This window comes from Macrotis lagotis, chromosome 4 (assembly GCF_037893015.1).
Source record: "Macrotis lagotis isolate mMagLag1 chromosome 4, bilby.v1.9.chrom.fasta, whole genome shotgun sequence".
Classification (NCBI taxonomy): Eukaryota; Metazoa; Chordata; class Mammalia; order Peramelemorphia; family Peramelidae; genus Macrotis; species Macrotis lagotis.
Window position 1 is genome coordinate 132,310,708 of NC_133661.1, and position 17,946 is coordinate 132,328,653.

General features: G+C 34.9%; 1 non-coding gene across 1 annotated transcript; it reads right to left on the reverse strand.

The window, feature by feature from the left end:
• Positions 1 to 12,113: 12,113 nt before the first annotated feature.
• On the reverse strand, positions 12,114 to 12,221 carry LOC141523264 (U6 spliceosomal RNA). The gene has a single exon (XR_012478446.1). It is a non-coding gene; the product is annotated as a U6 spliceosomal RNA (small nuclear RNA).
• Positions 12,222 to 17,946: the final 5,725 nt, after the last annotated feature.

The following is a 17,946-nucleotide window of genomic DNA, read 5'->3' on the forward strand; positions in this document are numbered from 1 at the left end:
CATTTTCATAGTTTTCTTAAGATCTCTGTACTGTTAAACCAGATCAATGATTTACCCATATAATTATATATTACAACCTGATTCACAGGCATTCTTTGTCTACTTTTTTCCTGAGTGAATTGAGAAAATGAATACTTTTTGAGTAAGACTCTCACTTAAAGATCTGCAATGTTCCAGTGCTTGATAATTATGAATATCAACATCTGAAAGACCTCACAATTTCTAGGAAATGCGTCTTCCATTTCAAATATGCTGGGCAATCACCAGAATACTGGATGCCTCTGCGACTTTGACTTGAATTCACTCCCTCTTCACCTACACCTCTTAGAACTCCTAACTTTCTCCAAAATTCAGATTATGTGCCATCTTAGAAGCAAAACATTTCCCTATTCCCCTAGTTGTTAGTGCTTATCCTTCATCAAAAGATTTTGTATTTATACATCATATCCTCAGAAGAATGTAAGCTCTTTGAAAGTGTGGACTCTGTTTCTTTTTTTTTAATTTGTATCCTCACTGCCTAGTACAATGCCTTGAATGCAACTGATTTTAATTCATGAAATGACCTAATGAAGCATGGGTGGATTGACCTGTGGGACTTGATTACAATTTTCATTGTGCTACTGTTTGACAGGAATAGATAGTATTTTTTTCAATCAGTCAAGAAACATTGATTATGTACCTACTCTGTATCAGTCCCAGTGCTAGGCACTGGAAATGTAATAAATGAAATAATCCTCACTCAAGAGGAATGTACACAAAGCCAATTTCTTTTTACTAAGGCATCATATTATGGTTGGTTTTATGAGTTTCTTCCCCAGCCCCCAGTTTCTATTTTGTTCTTCTTGGAACTGAGTAGTCCCAATGATAGTGCTCAGAGATGTAAAGGCTGAAAACCTCACTACAGATCTAAAAACTCTTCCCCAAGACTTATGAAGGTAAACAAAGTCAAATATTTTTGTATGATTTTTTTGCTTTGGTTTAAGCTTATGCTACTTGATATCCCTTAGGAAAAATTATATTAGCAGCAAAGTTGCTCAGAAAAAAACAGTACTTTTCTTGTTTTCTGGTCAGAGCAGTCAAAGAAGGGGCTGTCATCCAAAATTTTGGCTCACTGGCTCCATCTTCTGTTCCTCCTTTTAAGCAACTTGACCGATTGTCTTAAACAAAGATGAGGTTCTTTGCATCTGCTGATATGAAAGCATTAGAGTAAAACATACATAGCTGCAAGAATTCCTCTGTTTGTCTCAGGATCTTCTCTGTTTCAAAAACTCTTCCATTGCTACTTCTAGTGTAAACTAGAAAATTCCTTCTCATGTCTTTCTCTTCCCTGCTATATATAGGCATTTTCTTGTATATCAAGCATAGAAGGAACAAATGGTGGCCCAAATCCTCTAAAACTATTTGAATTTTTTGGCATAAATTCTATCCATGCATGCACATATGATGACAAGTAATTACACCAAGATGAAAACAGATGTTGACATCCCTACAATTTCCAGTTCTTTGCCACCACAAAGATAGCTGATCTCAGAAAAACATGGATAGAATGAAATAATAAAGAGTAAAATGAGCAGAACCAAGAGAACAATGTGTACAGTAACAGGAATATTGTTTTAAGAACAACATTGAGCAAATAAATCACTTTTGCTATTTATAAATAGTCAAATTAACTAAAAGGGACATATGGAAGAAAATGCTATCTGCATCCAGAGAAAAAACTGGTAACTAAAAGTATGTGTGTCTAATATGGCCATCTCTAGGGTAGAAGGGGAGGGAAGAAAAGGGGGGGGAAAGTAATTTACATGATAACTTTATTATATATTTAAAAGGAATTGCACATAATAGATCTGAAGTTTCATGTGTAATCATGTTTTATTATGTTATATAAATGCTTTTTTATCCAATAATTAAAACAAAAATATATTTTTTAAAAAACACACTGACCCAAAACAAGATCACTTAAGAGAAGTGAACTGGTACTGATGTCTGCCAGCATACTGTTTGGAGTTATTCATCTCAAGGGAGCAAAGAAATTCAGTTTCAAAGATGAAGGCCTGCTGGTTTCAGAAACTGTTTAAAAAGAACAAACCCAGAAAAAAGCAAAATGGTATCTTGCTACAACTATGTTCGAATAGAACACGTATGTTGGATGCTCAAAAGAAGTAACTCTGATATTGGTTTTTTTTCCAAAAGTGGATTTTTCACTGGAATCTTTCCTTAGTTCTTTCCACCTATGTGATGAAACTCTTTGGTAGTCTAGTGAACCTATAGACCACTTCTCAGAATAATGAGTTTTTTAATATATTTTATTTTTTCCAATTACCTGTAAAGATAATTTTTAATAAAAGCTGAATTCCAAATTTTTTCTCTTCCTCCCTCTCCTCCCCTCTGGTTCTTGACCTTCATTAACAAAGAAGACCAAAATTATACACACAGACATATACTGGATTGTGGTAGGATTTAAATGATGATCTAAGAAATTTATATTTTAGTCTATCGATAACGGGGAATGAATGAACAGTTTTGAGAAGGGAAGTGACATGGGCAGGCCTGTGCCCTAAGAAGGATATTTTCAGTTATATAATGGAAGGATTGAGTCAGGGAGAAACCTGAGATAGAGAAGCCAATTATAATTACAGGATTTCAGGTAAGATGTGGTAAAAACCTTGAACTATAATGCTAGTCATGTGAAGGGAGAGAAGGAAACAAATACAAGTTGAAAATTGTTTGGAGTTGAGGAAAAAAAAAAGGAAAGATATTTCTGAAGTTATGATTTAGTTAAAAGAAAAGATAATGATGCCAATGAAAAATAGAAAAATTTGGGAAAGGGAAAGGTTTAAAGGGGAGAGCAATTAGTTCCCTGGCCCTCAGAGAGCTTACCTTATAGTAATAAAAGTACTATATTTTATTATATTATAATCATTATTATGTAATTATATTATATTAAGGTCATTATAATAGCAAAAGTACTATAGTATAATAATAAAAGGAAGAAAGTTTTCTATAAGGACAAACAACTCCAAAAATTTATAAAAAATATGAGAGTTTCAAAATTTATAGAAGAAAGGGAAGTGATTAGAGATCAGATCTAGAACAAAGACAAGGAGTTTGATATGAGAAGTCATGGTACAGATTAGTGGGGAGCAGAAAAGCAGGAACACAAAAGCATGAAAGGAGGATAAAGTAGTATAAGATAATAGTACAAGTTTGGAAGAATAAAACACATAGAGGAATTCCATTAGGGAATTCTAATATGGGCAATTCTACGAGGTAGTTCTGAAAATGGAGGCTGGAGTCAAATTGTAGTTTGAATGCCAGCATTGGGAGTCTGTATTTAATCTTTAGAGGAAACTCAGAACCTCTGAAAAGTTTTGAGCAGAGGAGTATTAGAGTCAGGTCTATCATTAGAAAAATAACTTTGGCAGCGATCTGGCAGACAAAAGAGACTAGAAACTCTGAGATGAATATGAAGATTTTTGTAATAGTAGGGGAGAGGTAATGATGATCTTGGAACTAAGGAGGTATCAGTGGCACTAGAAAGGAGGTGACTGATTTAGAAGATATTTTGGAAATGATATCCACAGAATTTGGCATCCTATGATTCTGCGAGATTTGGCTTTCATCTATGTTTTAGAAAACTTCCACCAAAAAAATGTGTTATCATGGATATGTCCCTTTGGAGTACAGAAAAATTTATGGAAATCTGCCAGGAGTTTCATACCAGCTGTCAAAGTCTTTGTTGGATTCTTCCTCTTTCAGTAAGGCAAAACAGTAGGGGAAGAGCCTCAGTAGCCTGATGTGAACTGCTAGGGGTAAAAAAAAAAATCTCAATCTCAAAGATTAAAAACCAAAATCTGTATAAAGGAAGGTATACATCAGCTCACCATCCCAACCTCCAACTGAAATTACAGCAGACCTGTACCTTACACCATTTTGGAAAGGACTAGGAAGTTATCCTTTGAATATGTAGACTAAATAATTGTGTTGCATATTCTATCTGATAATGTGGATGCCATAAGCCAAGAGGAATTAGCTAAAACAGTAGGTTAAGGCAAGAAAATGGAATGGAAAAAGAACTAGTCTTGAAGAAAACAGACCAAATCACATCCCCCTACCCTTTGCCTCATTCTATACATGAGGAAATTATTGCTCAGAGAAGCTAAATAACTTCAACTTCCTTAGGTATCAACAGTCACAAACTTAGAAATCAAACCCAGATTCTATGACTCCAGATCAAAATCCAGTGTTCTTTCCACCATTTTACAAGGAATTTATAAGGCAAAGAAGGTAGCAGGAAACACTATAGTTTGTGAACTGGGGACCTCTATTTTTCAAATGTCTGCCCATCAGTTAAATTACAGGTTAGGAAAGAAAGTGGTATCAACAGTCAGGTGAGTTCAGCCCTCCTGGAACCAAAGTGAGAACTAAAGGCCCAGACCAGACCAGAGCCAGTTTTCTGAATGACTAGAGGAAATCACAAGATGCATTATTAAGTGTTTGCTGTATACTAAGCACTGAAAACACAGAGAAGCAGGATAACACCTGCTCTCAAGGAGTTTACATTCTAATGAGGAAGGCAACATATATATGGAAGGTTTCAACACCAAGTTAGATGGAAAAGGTCCCTGTTCTTAGGGCAGTACAATGGCAAAACAGATGTCAATGCCTCTTTTTCAATGTCACTTCTAATGACAAAATTATGCCCATTTTAATATTGATCCATTTGACAATCAATGCCAAGGACTTTGGTGACAAGAATGTTCTTTTCTGGATTTTCCTGTCCCATCTGCCTCTCAACCACACCACGGGATTTTACTTCCCTGAACAAGGGCACTAAACTAGAACCAATGCTGTTCCAAAAGCTCCTGGGTTCCTTATTCTCGGCTGTCACTACTAAGGTCTGAAAGAATTTGCTTTGTCTGGTATAGCTGTCTCCTGTCTCCCCCTCAAAGTGCCCTGCTGCTTCAACTAACTGACTTTCCTTCTCTGTGAGTAGTAGTTGTCTGGCTTTTGGTAGAAATAGATGGCCCCTTCTCTACAGGAGATGCTTCCTCAGATCATGGGTCTGAAGGTTGGGATGGAAGTTAAAGGCTAGTAACTTTAAAAGCAGCCTTCTTCCGAAACTATTATACTATATTTAGTCTGCTAAATTGTATTTGGGGAAATAATTATAATCTCCTATCTCTCTCAGAGACTGGAGAAATGAATGTCCTGCCAGAGAGAGAGGTCCCTAGTCAGGAAAAGGAGTCTCTGGCTCCCTTAAGGGCAGGAACTGAGTTTCCATTGAAGAGGAGTAGACAAGATTCCAGAGATAGTTATTCATGACAGCTGCAAGCCACATTTAGACACATGTGGACATACATTTATTATAGGCACACACATTTCACATATGGAAATGTTCATTTTATTTGCTGTTTATTAAATCCAGAAAAATAATATAAACTTTAAAAAAGTCAACTATGTAGCAATACCCTGGGTTTTGGGGGATGGAGTTGGTTTTATGTGTTGTTTTGCTTTTGTTTTTACAAAATATAGCTATTCAGCTCCCCATCATTTCTCATAAAAAAAATAATCTAGGGCGGCTAGGTGGCGTAGTGAATAAAGCACCGGCCTTGGAGTCAGGAGTACCAGGGTTCAAATCCGGTCTCAGACACTTAATAATTACCTAGCTATGTGGCCTTGGGCAAGCCACTTAACCTCCATTTGCCTTGCAAAAAAAAAAAAAAGATAAAAAAAAATAATCTGGGTAAAAAGGTTTGTAACATTATATTAAAATATTAAGAAGTTAGTACAACTTTAAGGTAACCGTATACTAAACATATAATAAAATAATATAAATAATCACTGAATTATATTCAGTTTCACAGGATCATAGACTTAGAGAAGGGAGGGACCTTTAAGTGCTCTGATCCAAACCTCTCTTTTCACAGTTAAAGAAAATGAGTCCCAGAGAAGTAAATTAACTTGCTAAATTCAACATTGTTTCCACTGTACCCAACTGTCTACCAAAAACAAAAGAAAACATGAAAGCAGTCACACCCCACCATCTTCAATCTCCTCTCTCATGAATAATGCTAGCTGCCTAGGGGTAAAGAAAAGAATTGTGAGGTTGGTGCTCCATTCCTGAGTATATTTGAGTGAGGTCTTCATCATTACACATTCCCTGGGCTTACCCAGAATCCAACCCAGCCAGAAGAAACTCAGAAAACTCTACCAAATGGTGAATCAAATATTGAGTAATTTTAAAATCAATAATGACCCCAGAGAAGTTATGATACATACCTCTGCTAAGAGAATTGAGGGATATCTAGGGCAAGATAATGTATATAATACCACACATTTTTTAAATTATTTTTCTTTCTTACAAGGGAAGTTTCTATTTCTAGGAGAGGAGTATATTGGAGATGGGAGGATTTTCAGAAATGTCTTAGCTAAAAAATAAAAGTCATCAATAAGATTTTTATCTAATAAACTAAAGGAATTGAAGAAACCTCTTTAAGGCCCCTGTCAACTACATCATTCAATGAATTTATTCTTTTGAATATCTCTTTCATGCAATTGGTTGGTCAGCATTGTGCAAACAGAATAAGGAGAGGTTCACTTCAGGAATTCAGAAGGATTTTCCCCAAGACATCCCATTCTTATTGCAACAGAGTGTGAGAGCAATCATCACTGAAAGTTTCAATCGTGTGTGGTCAGACAAACACAACAGCTAAAAATAAATGGCCTTTAGACCTTAGAACCAAGCCAAAGGGCTAAAGAAGAACCAAAAAAATTTCTGGGCAGCAAAAACAGAAATAGCCCTAGTTCTAAATAGTTGTATCTGGGTGAACAGATAGAAAAATGGATCAGGACAACTGGAGATGGCCCTGGATTCCATTACAGACCTTGGCTTTTTAAAGTTAGGTTTTTCCCAAGTCACAGTTTGACTGAGGGAAGCACCCATTCAGTCATTAAGATTAGCTGAGAGAGATGAGGCGAAAAAGAAGAAAATTTTTTAAATTGTTAATAATAACTACATTTATATAATGCCTATTAAGTGCTGGGCACTGGCTAAGTCCTTTATTATTATTAAGCCATTTGATCCTCCAACAAGTCTGGGGGGTAGGTGCTCTTATCTCCATTTTTACAGCTGAGAAAAATGAGGTTCATAGAGGTTAAACAACTTGTTCATGGTCACACAGCTGATAAGTGTCTGAGACTGGATTATTATTTTGTATTTTTAAAATTTATTTTCCGATTATATATAAAGATAGTTTTCAAGATTCATCCTTTTAGAAACTTTTGAGCTTTTCTCCCATCCTCCCTTCCCTCCAAAAATCCATGAGGAAGAAAGAAAAAAAGCATAAAAGAAGTTTTAAAATGAACATGCTTTGTTCTGTATTCAAAATCCCTAATTTATTTTCTTGATGTAGATGGCATTGTCCTTAACAAGTTTCTTAGGATTGTCCTTGATCATCAACCTGATGAGAGAAGTTGCTTCCATCAAAGTTGATCATCTTACAGTATTGCTGCTAATGTGTACAATGTTCTCCTGGTTCTACTCACTTCACTCGACATTATTTGATGCAAGTCTTTCCAAGCTTTTCTTTAGTCAGATTTCTTACAGAATGATAGTACTCCATAACATTCATATACCATTCATACCATGTTCAGCCATTCCCCCAAATGATAGGAATTATAAGGAGTATTTCACAAAATTTCCCAAATACATCTATAAGCTAGCTTTTATCTTTTTTTTTAGCTTTCTCCTTCCTTATCCCTCTGAGACTGTATTTAAACTGAAGTTTTCCTAACTCCAGGTCCAGCTCTCTATCCACTGAACCACCTAGCTGCTTGTAAATAGGATCATAGGATCACAGATTCAGAGGTCACCTGAACCAACCTCATTTTACAAATGAATAAAGAGAAGTACGTAGAGGTAAGGAATTTGACCAAAGTCTCACAGATATTAAATAGAATGGACAGAATTCAACAAAGGTTTTCTCCCTCCAAATGCATAGTTTTTTCCTGCTTTGATAAAGTAGACTGTTTGAACTTTACCATCTCTCCAATCCTTGGAAGAGGGAGACATTTAATAATAAGAGCTAGCATGTACATTATGTTTTAAGATTTACAAAACTCTGTACTTCTATTTTCTTATTTAATTCTCTCAAAAACTCTGGGAGGTGGGTGTTACTATTATTCTCATTTCATTGACATCTCTTCAGATACCTGAAAATAGTTATGATGTCTCCTCTATGTCTATTTTCATCCAGGCTATACATAATTATAATAGCTAACACTTAATAGCATTTAATTTTTGAAAAGCATTTTGTAAATATTACTGATATTTTTCCTTTTATCCTCACAACAACTCTGGTGAATAGGTTCTATTATTATTACTATTTTATTGATGAGGAAACTGAGGAAGACAGAGATTAAGGGATTTATTCAGTCACACAAGTAGTAGACACAAGTAGACACTTAAAGTCCAACAATCTTACCTACCATACCACCTAGTTGCCTAAATAATAATTGTGTGCTCAATTAAAGTGAAAATGAGAGAATTAAATTTTTTGTGCACTGTGGACCCCTTTGGTAGTCTGATGAAGCCTATAAATATCCCTCCTCAGAAAAATGTTCTGAAATGAGTAAAATAAAATATAGGAGATTTCAAAGTCAATTATATTAAAGTTATCAAGATATATTTTTTAAAAGTTCATAGACTCAAAGTTGAAAGTAGCTCCAAAAATCCATGACTTTATGAAAAACCTTCAGTGAATCGAAATCTTTGAAAAAAATCGTTGCTTTGAGGGGTGAGGGTAGGGAGAGGGGAGCATTGATTAGGAAATAGTGTGTCTGAATAATAACAGTTCATTAATAGTCTCTTAGGAGGCAGCTAGGTGGTGCAGTAGAAAGAGTACTGGCCCTGGAGTCAGGAGGACCTGAGTTCAAATTTGACCTCAGACACTTAATAATTACCTAGCTGTGTGGACTTAGGCAAGTATTGTTCCATTTCTTTCCTTGCCTCAATTCTTTCCATCCTAGATTTCCTACAATGTGTCTAGATCAACATGAACTGATCCCTCTTCTTTTTTATGTAAATTTTATTTTATTTTTCCAGTACTTGTCAATACAATCTTTTTAACATTAATTTTTAATGCTTCTGACCTTATCATTCAATAGAATTTGCTCTCTCCAAAGTCACTAATGATCTCTTACTTACCAAATCTAATGTCCTCTTCTCTGTCCTCATCATTCTTGACATCTTTGCTGCCAAAGATGCTGTCCATTCAACTCTCTCCTAATTCTTGGACCACTCCTCAGACTCAAAAATTATAGATGTCTCCCAAAGTTCTATCCTTCTTTTGATATATTATTTCACTTGGTGATCTCATCCAGCTCCTATGGATTCAATTATCACCTCAATAATATTAACTCTCATATCTGCTAATACATTCCTAACCTGTCTTCTAACCTACAGTCTCACATTTACAATTGTTTATTGGACAGCTTAAGCTAGGTGATAATGAAAGTAAAAAAGAATAATAAGTCCTAGAATTTTGCCAGAAATTATAATCAAGCTTATGGTTGCTCAGTGGAAAGAATGTTGGAATTGGAGTAAAGATCTGAGTTCAGATCTATCCTCAGATACCTACTGGCTGTTTGACCTGGGACAAATCACTTAACCTCTTTTCCTCCATTTCCTCTTCTATAAAACGGGGGGTCATAATAGAGTTGTTGTGAATAATATCTGTAAAAATTTAAGATAGTAGGCACAAGAAAAATATTAATCATTTTTATTATCATCGTATGAAGATTCTCTTTTCTTGAAAGTTAGGACCTTTGTCCTTACTGTAGTTCTACTAAATCTCTCTTGTTCTTAATGATTTTTCAACAACCACAATGACAAATGTTATACTGTATCTTTGTGACTATTTTCTACTATTTTTCATTATAAACAAATCATATTTTGATTATATTATCGGTTAAATGGTTTCCTATGAATTATCCTGGAAATCTAATAATAACTTATATCATTGCTTATATGTGAAAATGTGGTCTTTGTTTCAAGCAAAATATCTTCAAATGAATTTATGAATAGAAACTAACTGTAATCATGCTGCATCAGTTTGAAAAATTGTATCATCACACTGATCAAAAATTAACTAGCATCACTAGAGGGCACCAAATTGGACTAAGAATCACACTTCTTAATAACTATTAAATTTCTGTTCAAAATTTTAAAGAAAACAACAAAAATAATGTGCTTACTGTCAGAGTAAAAATGTTGGAAGTTTTCTGGAGAAAGCAAAATAGTTAAATAAATGTTTAAAAGCAGTGAAAAGAAAGACAGTTCTAGTGTTTACCTTGAAAAAGAGACCATGTATGTCTTTAGTGCATTCTATGTCAAACCTCCAGAAAAATTATTATTACAGATGAAATAAATTATGTATCTTTTAAAAAGATGTTAGGGAAGGGCCGCTAGGTGGCACAGTGGATAAAACACTGGCCCTGGAGTCAGGAGTACCTGGGTTCAAATCCGGTCTCAGACACTTAATAATTACCTAGTTGTGTGGCCTTGGGCAAGCCACTTGATCCCATTTGCCTTGCAAAAACCTAAAAAATAAAAATAAAAAAAAAAAGATGTTAGGGGAAACTAGATGACACAGTAAATAGAATACCAGTCCTACAATCAGTATGACCTGTGTTCACAGCCATCCTGAAACCTTGCTATGTGAACAGCCTCACACTTAACTATGTGACCCTGGGCAAGTCACTCAATTCCAATTGCCTCAAAAAAAAAAGAATTAAAAAATGTAATAAATTTTGAAAGGCTCCTTATTTAAAATTGTTCAATTTTTTAAAGTCTGATGGCTTAGAGTTATTAGGATTTGGATAATAAAAGTGTCAACAGAGAACACAATTCTCTGGAGATGCCAGCTAGACTATCTCAGTATTGAATAGATATGGGCAAGCTAGTTTGCTTATCTATAAGTACATGTATAATATTGTAGATTATGTAGATTAAGCAGTTTACATCCGTATATTGTATATTGCTCTGTATGTTTCCCTACTCCCTTCTTCCTTATCGATTTCTCTGTATTTTTGTGACTCTCTTAATCTCAATATTTTTGTTTCTACATCTAAGTTTACATCTGTCATTCCTAGATTTTTCTTCCCTTCAACCTAATGCTTTAGGGTAGAGAAAGGATAATAAAAATAGAAAAATAGGAAGAATAATAGAAAATCATTAAATCAGATGCTTAAGATGTTCTTAAGGATAAATGAATTAAAGGGTAATAGACATATGAATTACACAAACTGATATAATTTATTATTAGCCACTCAGGTACTCCTGACTCCAGGGCTGTTGCTCTATCCACTATGCCATCTAGCTGACCCCTTATCATAACTTTTAAAGCCTAGTAGACAGCAGACTATTTTCATAATATTATTTCTTTTTTATTAAAGATTTTATTTATTTTGAGTTTTACAACTTTCCCCCAATATTACTTCCCTCCCCCTACACCCCCCCCCGAAAGCAATTTGTCAGTCTTTACATTGTTTCCATGTTGTACATTGTTCCAAATTGAGTGTGATGAGAGAGAAATCGTATCCTTAAAGATGAAACATAAAGTATAAGAAATAACAAGATCAGGGGGTGGCTAGGTGGTACAGTGGATAAAGCACCAGTCCTGGAGTCAGGAGTACCTGGGTTCAAATCCGGTCTCAGACACTTAATAATTACCTAGCTGTGTGACCTTGGGCAAGCCACTTAACCCCATTTGCCTTGCAAAAACCTAAAAAAAAAAAAAGAAATAACAAGATCAGATAATAAGATATCAGGTTTTTTTCCTAAATTAAAGGGAATAGTCCTTGAACTTTGTTCAAACTCTACAATTCTTTATCTGGATACAGATGGTATTCTCCATTGCAGACAGCCCAAAATTGTCTCAGATTGTTGCATTGATGAAATAAGCATGTCCATCAAGGTTGATCATCCCCCCCCCCCCCACGTTGCTGTTAGGGTGTACAGTGTTTTTCTGGTTCTGCTCATCTCACTCAGTATCAGTTCATGCAAATCCTCCAGCCTTCCCTGAATTCCCGTCCCTCCTGGTTTCTAATTAAAAAATATGGAACACTTCACGAATTTGCCTGTCAACCATGCGCAATGGCCATGCTAATCTTCTCTGTATTGCTCCAATTTTTAGTATATGTGCTGCCGAAGTGAGCACCATAATATTATTTCTGGTTCTTTTTCATGATAACTAAGCTCCAATCCATCCTAGACCAAATCTGAGCCCAAGCCTATGTCTCAAACTAGGTTCTGCTTTTAAGGATTCTGACCCTCCCCAATACATGAGAACATAGAGAAGTTCTTGACAGCCAAGGCTCAGGAGAATCATTACCAGGCTAAGGGGAAAATTTTAAATGGTGTACCATCTTAAGGGAAAAGATGCTTTGAGATCAGGATTAGGGAAGACCTGAGTATCAAACCAAGTCTCAGACATTTACTAGCTGTATGACTCTAGTTAAATTATTTAACTTCTATCTTCCACAGTTACCTATTTAGTAAAATGGGGATAATAATAGGTTCCTGTGAGAATAAAATAAAATGCTATTTATAAAACACTTTTCAAATTTTTGAGTACTATGAAATTTCCAACTATTATGATTTTGCTTAGCTTGGAGAAGACACAGGGAAACATGATAACTTTCTTCAGGTATTTGAAAAAAATGTTTATGAAAGGATGATTAGTCTCATTCTTCTTGATTCTTAAGGAGTTAGTTAAGGTTGATGTGAGGAACAATTTTTCAGAATAATTAGAACTACCCCACAAAGTAGAATGAGCTGATTCAGTTCTTTCTCAGTCCTCAATCAAAGAAAGCCTTTCCTGGTCTCCTCTCTCTTACCCATGGGAAGACCTTTTTGTCTATGATTGCTTCCAGTTTATGCTATATAGTTCTTTTATATGGCTAGTTCTTTATAGGTTGTCTCCCCAGTTAAAATATGGACTTTTTAAATTTTTTTTTTTTTGCAGAGCAAATGGGGTTAAGTGGCTTGCCCAAGGCCACACAGTTATGTAATTATTAAGTATCTGAGGTCTGAGGGTATTCCTGAGTCCAGGGCTGGTGCACTTTTACACTGCGCCACCTAGCTGCCACCAAAAATATGGACTTCTTAAAGGTAGAGAGCTTGTTTTTGCCCTATCTTTGCATTCCCCAGAGCTCAGAACAGTGCCTGATACATAATATATGTTTAATAGATTCTTAATGATGAGAAAATTCAAGGGATGTTTTAGAACAAATTCTTGTTTAGTTATGGTGTGGACTGGTTGGTCTCTGAGGCCCTTCCATTTCTGAGATCCTGTGATTTTCTCTGATACATTTTGGAATTGTTTTAATGTTATCAACCACATATATTTAATTCTAATTGTCTGTTTGACCCAATAGAAAGGATGACTTCTTATTCTAGCAAACTTGGGTGAAATAGTAGAAAATAAAGAAGTTGGGTTTAGGAAATCATCTTATTCCCCTCCCCTTCTATATATTCTGATCTGTTTCTACAATAAGGCTGCAAATTAGCACAACTACTACTGGTAGGAATGTGATAACCTTTCTTAGTATGATTCTATATCCCTGGGGAAGTTCTTCTACAAAATGACTCACTTTATGAATGACTTCAAGGTGAGGACTATAGATCATGGTCATTGTAGGAAGGAAGTACATTTTCATGGAAAGGAAGTTTCTCTGCCTTTAGCACAAAAATGCTGCTTTTCCCAACCTAATTATGTCTCAGTTGCCATTAAAAATTAGGTATGATATGGGGTAAATCATTTAACCTTTCTTTAATTTCTTTATTAGTAAAATGAGAAAAGATGATCTCTCACATTTCTTCTTCCTCCAAAATTCTGTTTCTAGTGTGGGCTGAATTCTTTGCTGATCTTGGCTCAGGATTTCCTCACCAACTACTTCACTTTCAAAGGTTAAATAGGAACAGAGTTTTGCAAAAAGAAAAAGGAAAAAAAGGGGGGGAAAGAATACTTATATCTCTTAAGAAGGAAAATAAAAAATTTATCATATCCTTAAGATACCATTTACCATTAGTGCCTCATGTCCCAGAATCCCTATTCCTCTAAATTCACAGACCAGGATCAGTCTTGGAAAGTTTCTCACAATTTATCCTTAGGTTAGTTCCAAAGTCACTCCCAAGAACTCCACAATTTGTCTTTTATCTCTATCCTTACAGAAAAGGTATATGGTTGGTCATACCCCAGGCCACTGCTAACAAATATGTATCAGATAAATTCCAGTGACTTTATATTACCTCCAGGGTTAAATATGAAGTCTGCTGTTTGGCATTTAAAGTCCTTTATACCTTTCCAATCTTTTTACATTCTACTCCCCTCCATGATCTAATTACACAGGCCTACCTGCTGTTCCTTTCAAAGGATACTCCATTTCCTGGTGTTTTTGCTCTTTTTCTTCCTAATGCCTGAAATGTTCTGCCTTCTAATCTTCCCCTTCTTAGTTTCCTTGAATGCATTCAAAATACAAAGCCCAAATCCCAACATCTTGAGAAGGAAAGTGGTTGTGTCCTCTCCTCCCATTCCCAAGGACCTTCTTTCTGTAATTACATCCCATTAATTCAATTCTGTATATATTTTCTATGTACATAGTTATCTACATGACTCCTCCCATTGAATGTGAGCTTCTTGCCAACAAGGGCAAAGTTTTTACCTTTCTTTGTGTACCAACAATTAGCATAGTGCTTGGAACATATTAAATGTGTATTGAAGGACTGATTATATTACCACACAGTCTTTATTTTTACCCCACGTAAAAATACAAAAACATTTGTTCCAGAGCCCATAAATAGTCAAGAGGATTTTTTAACTAAATTAAACTTTCTACCTTTGTTTTCTTCAGATTGCTCCATTCCCTTTAAAAACCATATTCAAGGACATTCAAGGATGTGGTCCAGACTTATACCATCCATAACTCAATCAATCATTTTTAAATGCATGACTGAATCAATCACCTAGAACATGGTGTCAATGGGCTAACAATTACCTGCTTTCCACTCACTACCCACAAAATCCCAGCTGGGTTATTAGCAGGAACATCTATACCTTCCAAAAGAGACATTTCCAAAATCAAAACAAATGCCTCATTCTTTTACCTTGTTAAAATGATTGAACAGGATACTTTTATTAAATCCTCTACAATCCTAAAACACTTAAATCTAGGAAATGAAATTTTATTTCCCTAAATCAATTAGTAGGAAAATAGGTTAGAATCTCTCAGCATTTTTCTCTTTTTATACCTTATAAAACCATTTTGTGCATATTGCAGGGGGGGGGAGGTACAAAGTGGAAGTGGAAGCACTATAGCATTCTTTAGTGTTTCCAAATGTCACTTTTTAAAATAGAGTTCAAGGGGTGGCTAGGTGGTGCAGTGGATAGAGCACTGGCCCTGGACTCAGTAGGACCTGAGTTCAAATTTGACCTCAGACACTTAATAATTACCTAACTTTGTGACCTTGGGCAAGTCACTTAACTCTACTGCCTTATCAAAAAAAAATTTTTAAATAAATAAAAATAAAATAGGATTCAAATCAGTGGTCAGCTATTTTACTGTTTGCTCAAGTTGTTCTTTGGGGAATCTTTTAGACTGATTACAGATTCAATTTATCATTATAATTTCAATCATATGCTCTTAAAAATTTCTACAATTAATTAAAATGAGAAAATTGATAGTGATATTAGCATTTTAAAACATGCAGGCAGTAACGTCATTTTTCCTGTAGTATTGCAGTGATTCAATAAATGTACACCTATTTGTGATGGGTTTATGACAATGATTTAAATCAGTTGGCTATCTTCTGTATAGAAAGTTATAGCACAAATAAGCTTATGAAAAAATAGAGCTGTCATGTGTTTTAGAAATGTATGTAAAATATTTAAATGAATTGTGAAATGGAAATTTAAAATGTGATTGTTAAAAAAAAACACCTCATACTTTGAGTTTTCATGATAGTCATCTGAAAGATACTTTATATTCTGGGCTACTTTCTCACTGAATTTGAAATGGGGTTGAGGTAGCTAGAAAGAAATTCTTGGCCTCACTGGGGTTGGATAATTCAATCTACTTTGGTAGTAAAGGACTTTGTTGGCTAGAATATCCTTATAGGCTTTTGTTTTATTACATTCAGTTATGGAAGTATCATTTTTTTTCTTGCATTAAAGTTTCTGAAACTTGAAAAAAACACACAGGCAGAATCAGGATTGGTTGCAGGACTGAAGTATTTACTTAGAGGCCCCTCTTAGTAAAAGGGACTTTTCTGCACAGTTACAAAAGCTCTAAACCGTATTGGAAAAAAAATCTGAAAAGCACAATATAAGCCTGCATGTTTTTGCATAATTTTACATTCAGATGTTCATATCTAAAAAAAAAAGCTAAATAAATACTGGATTAGTCCACTTTATAACAAAGGAAGTCAAATCTAGTACTTAAGACACTACAAATTCTATAAATGATTTTATTCAATCCATTAAAATACCATATTGCTCCAAATTTATTTGGCCAAAACAGTCTTATTTAAAAGCTGGGTTTTCTTTGATTTTAATCTTTTACATTAAGAATATAAAAGTTATAAAAATGAAGAGAAAGGTGATTGTAAAAATAGGTAAAAATCTGCATTTGAATTGAAAATATCATTAAAGAATGTTCATAGTAAATATATTTTAACAAGATGTGATTATTTTTGAGATGTCTGTATCTTCCACAAAAGTCCTACTCTCATTCCTAATTGATGTTCTCAAAGTCTATGACAGTAGAGCTGAAAACATTTTGAGGATAAATCTAAAAAGAGGCAGGAGGTCTGTCTGAGGGCAGACCAGCAAGTTTTGTAGGGGATCATTATTGATCATAGGATGATATTTTTGTCCATGAAAATTAGTGAAGAGCATTTCACTAATTCAGAAAGATTATGAACTCTATCCATAGAACTAGCAACCATAGCAATGAAATTATAAATCTTTTGAAGTAATAGAATAAATACACATATGCTTACATCTATAATACACCACAGAGTAGGATACTGGATATAAAACTGGCCTCAGAGCCAGGAAAATCTAGATTCAGATCCTGCCTCTAACACATACAACCCTTCAAGGCTTAAGTTCTGAACACAGATGCAAAGAGACTGAATTGAATTGGTGGAGAGAATATCTTCATTCAGGAAGTTCCCTCTACAATCTCCCACATAACCTAAAAACACAAAGTCTTACCCTGTTGCCTCATCACAACACAGACTTTGAGTTCTTAAATGCTATGCTGGGTGAATACAACCCCTGGTAGGAGCCAGTACAGCCCGACAATAAGATCTAGCCCCAGCAGCTTGTGGGCACCAAAAAAAAAAAAAAAAAAAATCTACTGCAAAAGGCATCTAAGTCAGAGATCTAAGCAATTGAATCCAAGACCTTCCTCATTGCTAAGGATCCTTCTGTTCATCAGCTGAGGATTTTTATAGACCTTGAAAGGGCACTAAAAATACAATAAGATGATACAATTCATGTTTGGTCATTTGGGGGGTGGGATTTCCTATAATTGGCTAAGAGAGATGTCCATCAACCACTTCGCCTTTGTCATTACTTTTGTAAGCAATATTTTAGAACTTTCCACAGGCTATTGTTGTATCAGCAGTATTCACAGGTTTGTAATAAGAACACACAAGACAAAGGGCAAAGAAAGTAAAATATGGTTTTTCGAGCATAATTCTTTCATAGGAGCAGGGGGCTAAAACTAGCACTGGAAATTCCTAATACCAATTGATGTAAATCCTTATGACAAGTCTAAAACAATATAATCTATCCTATAAATCAAAATAATATTAATATCAATACATTGTATACCAATTAAATGTTACCTATATATGTAACAGCATTAACTAAATTA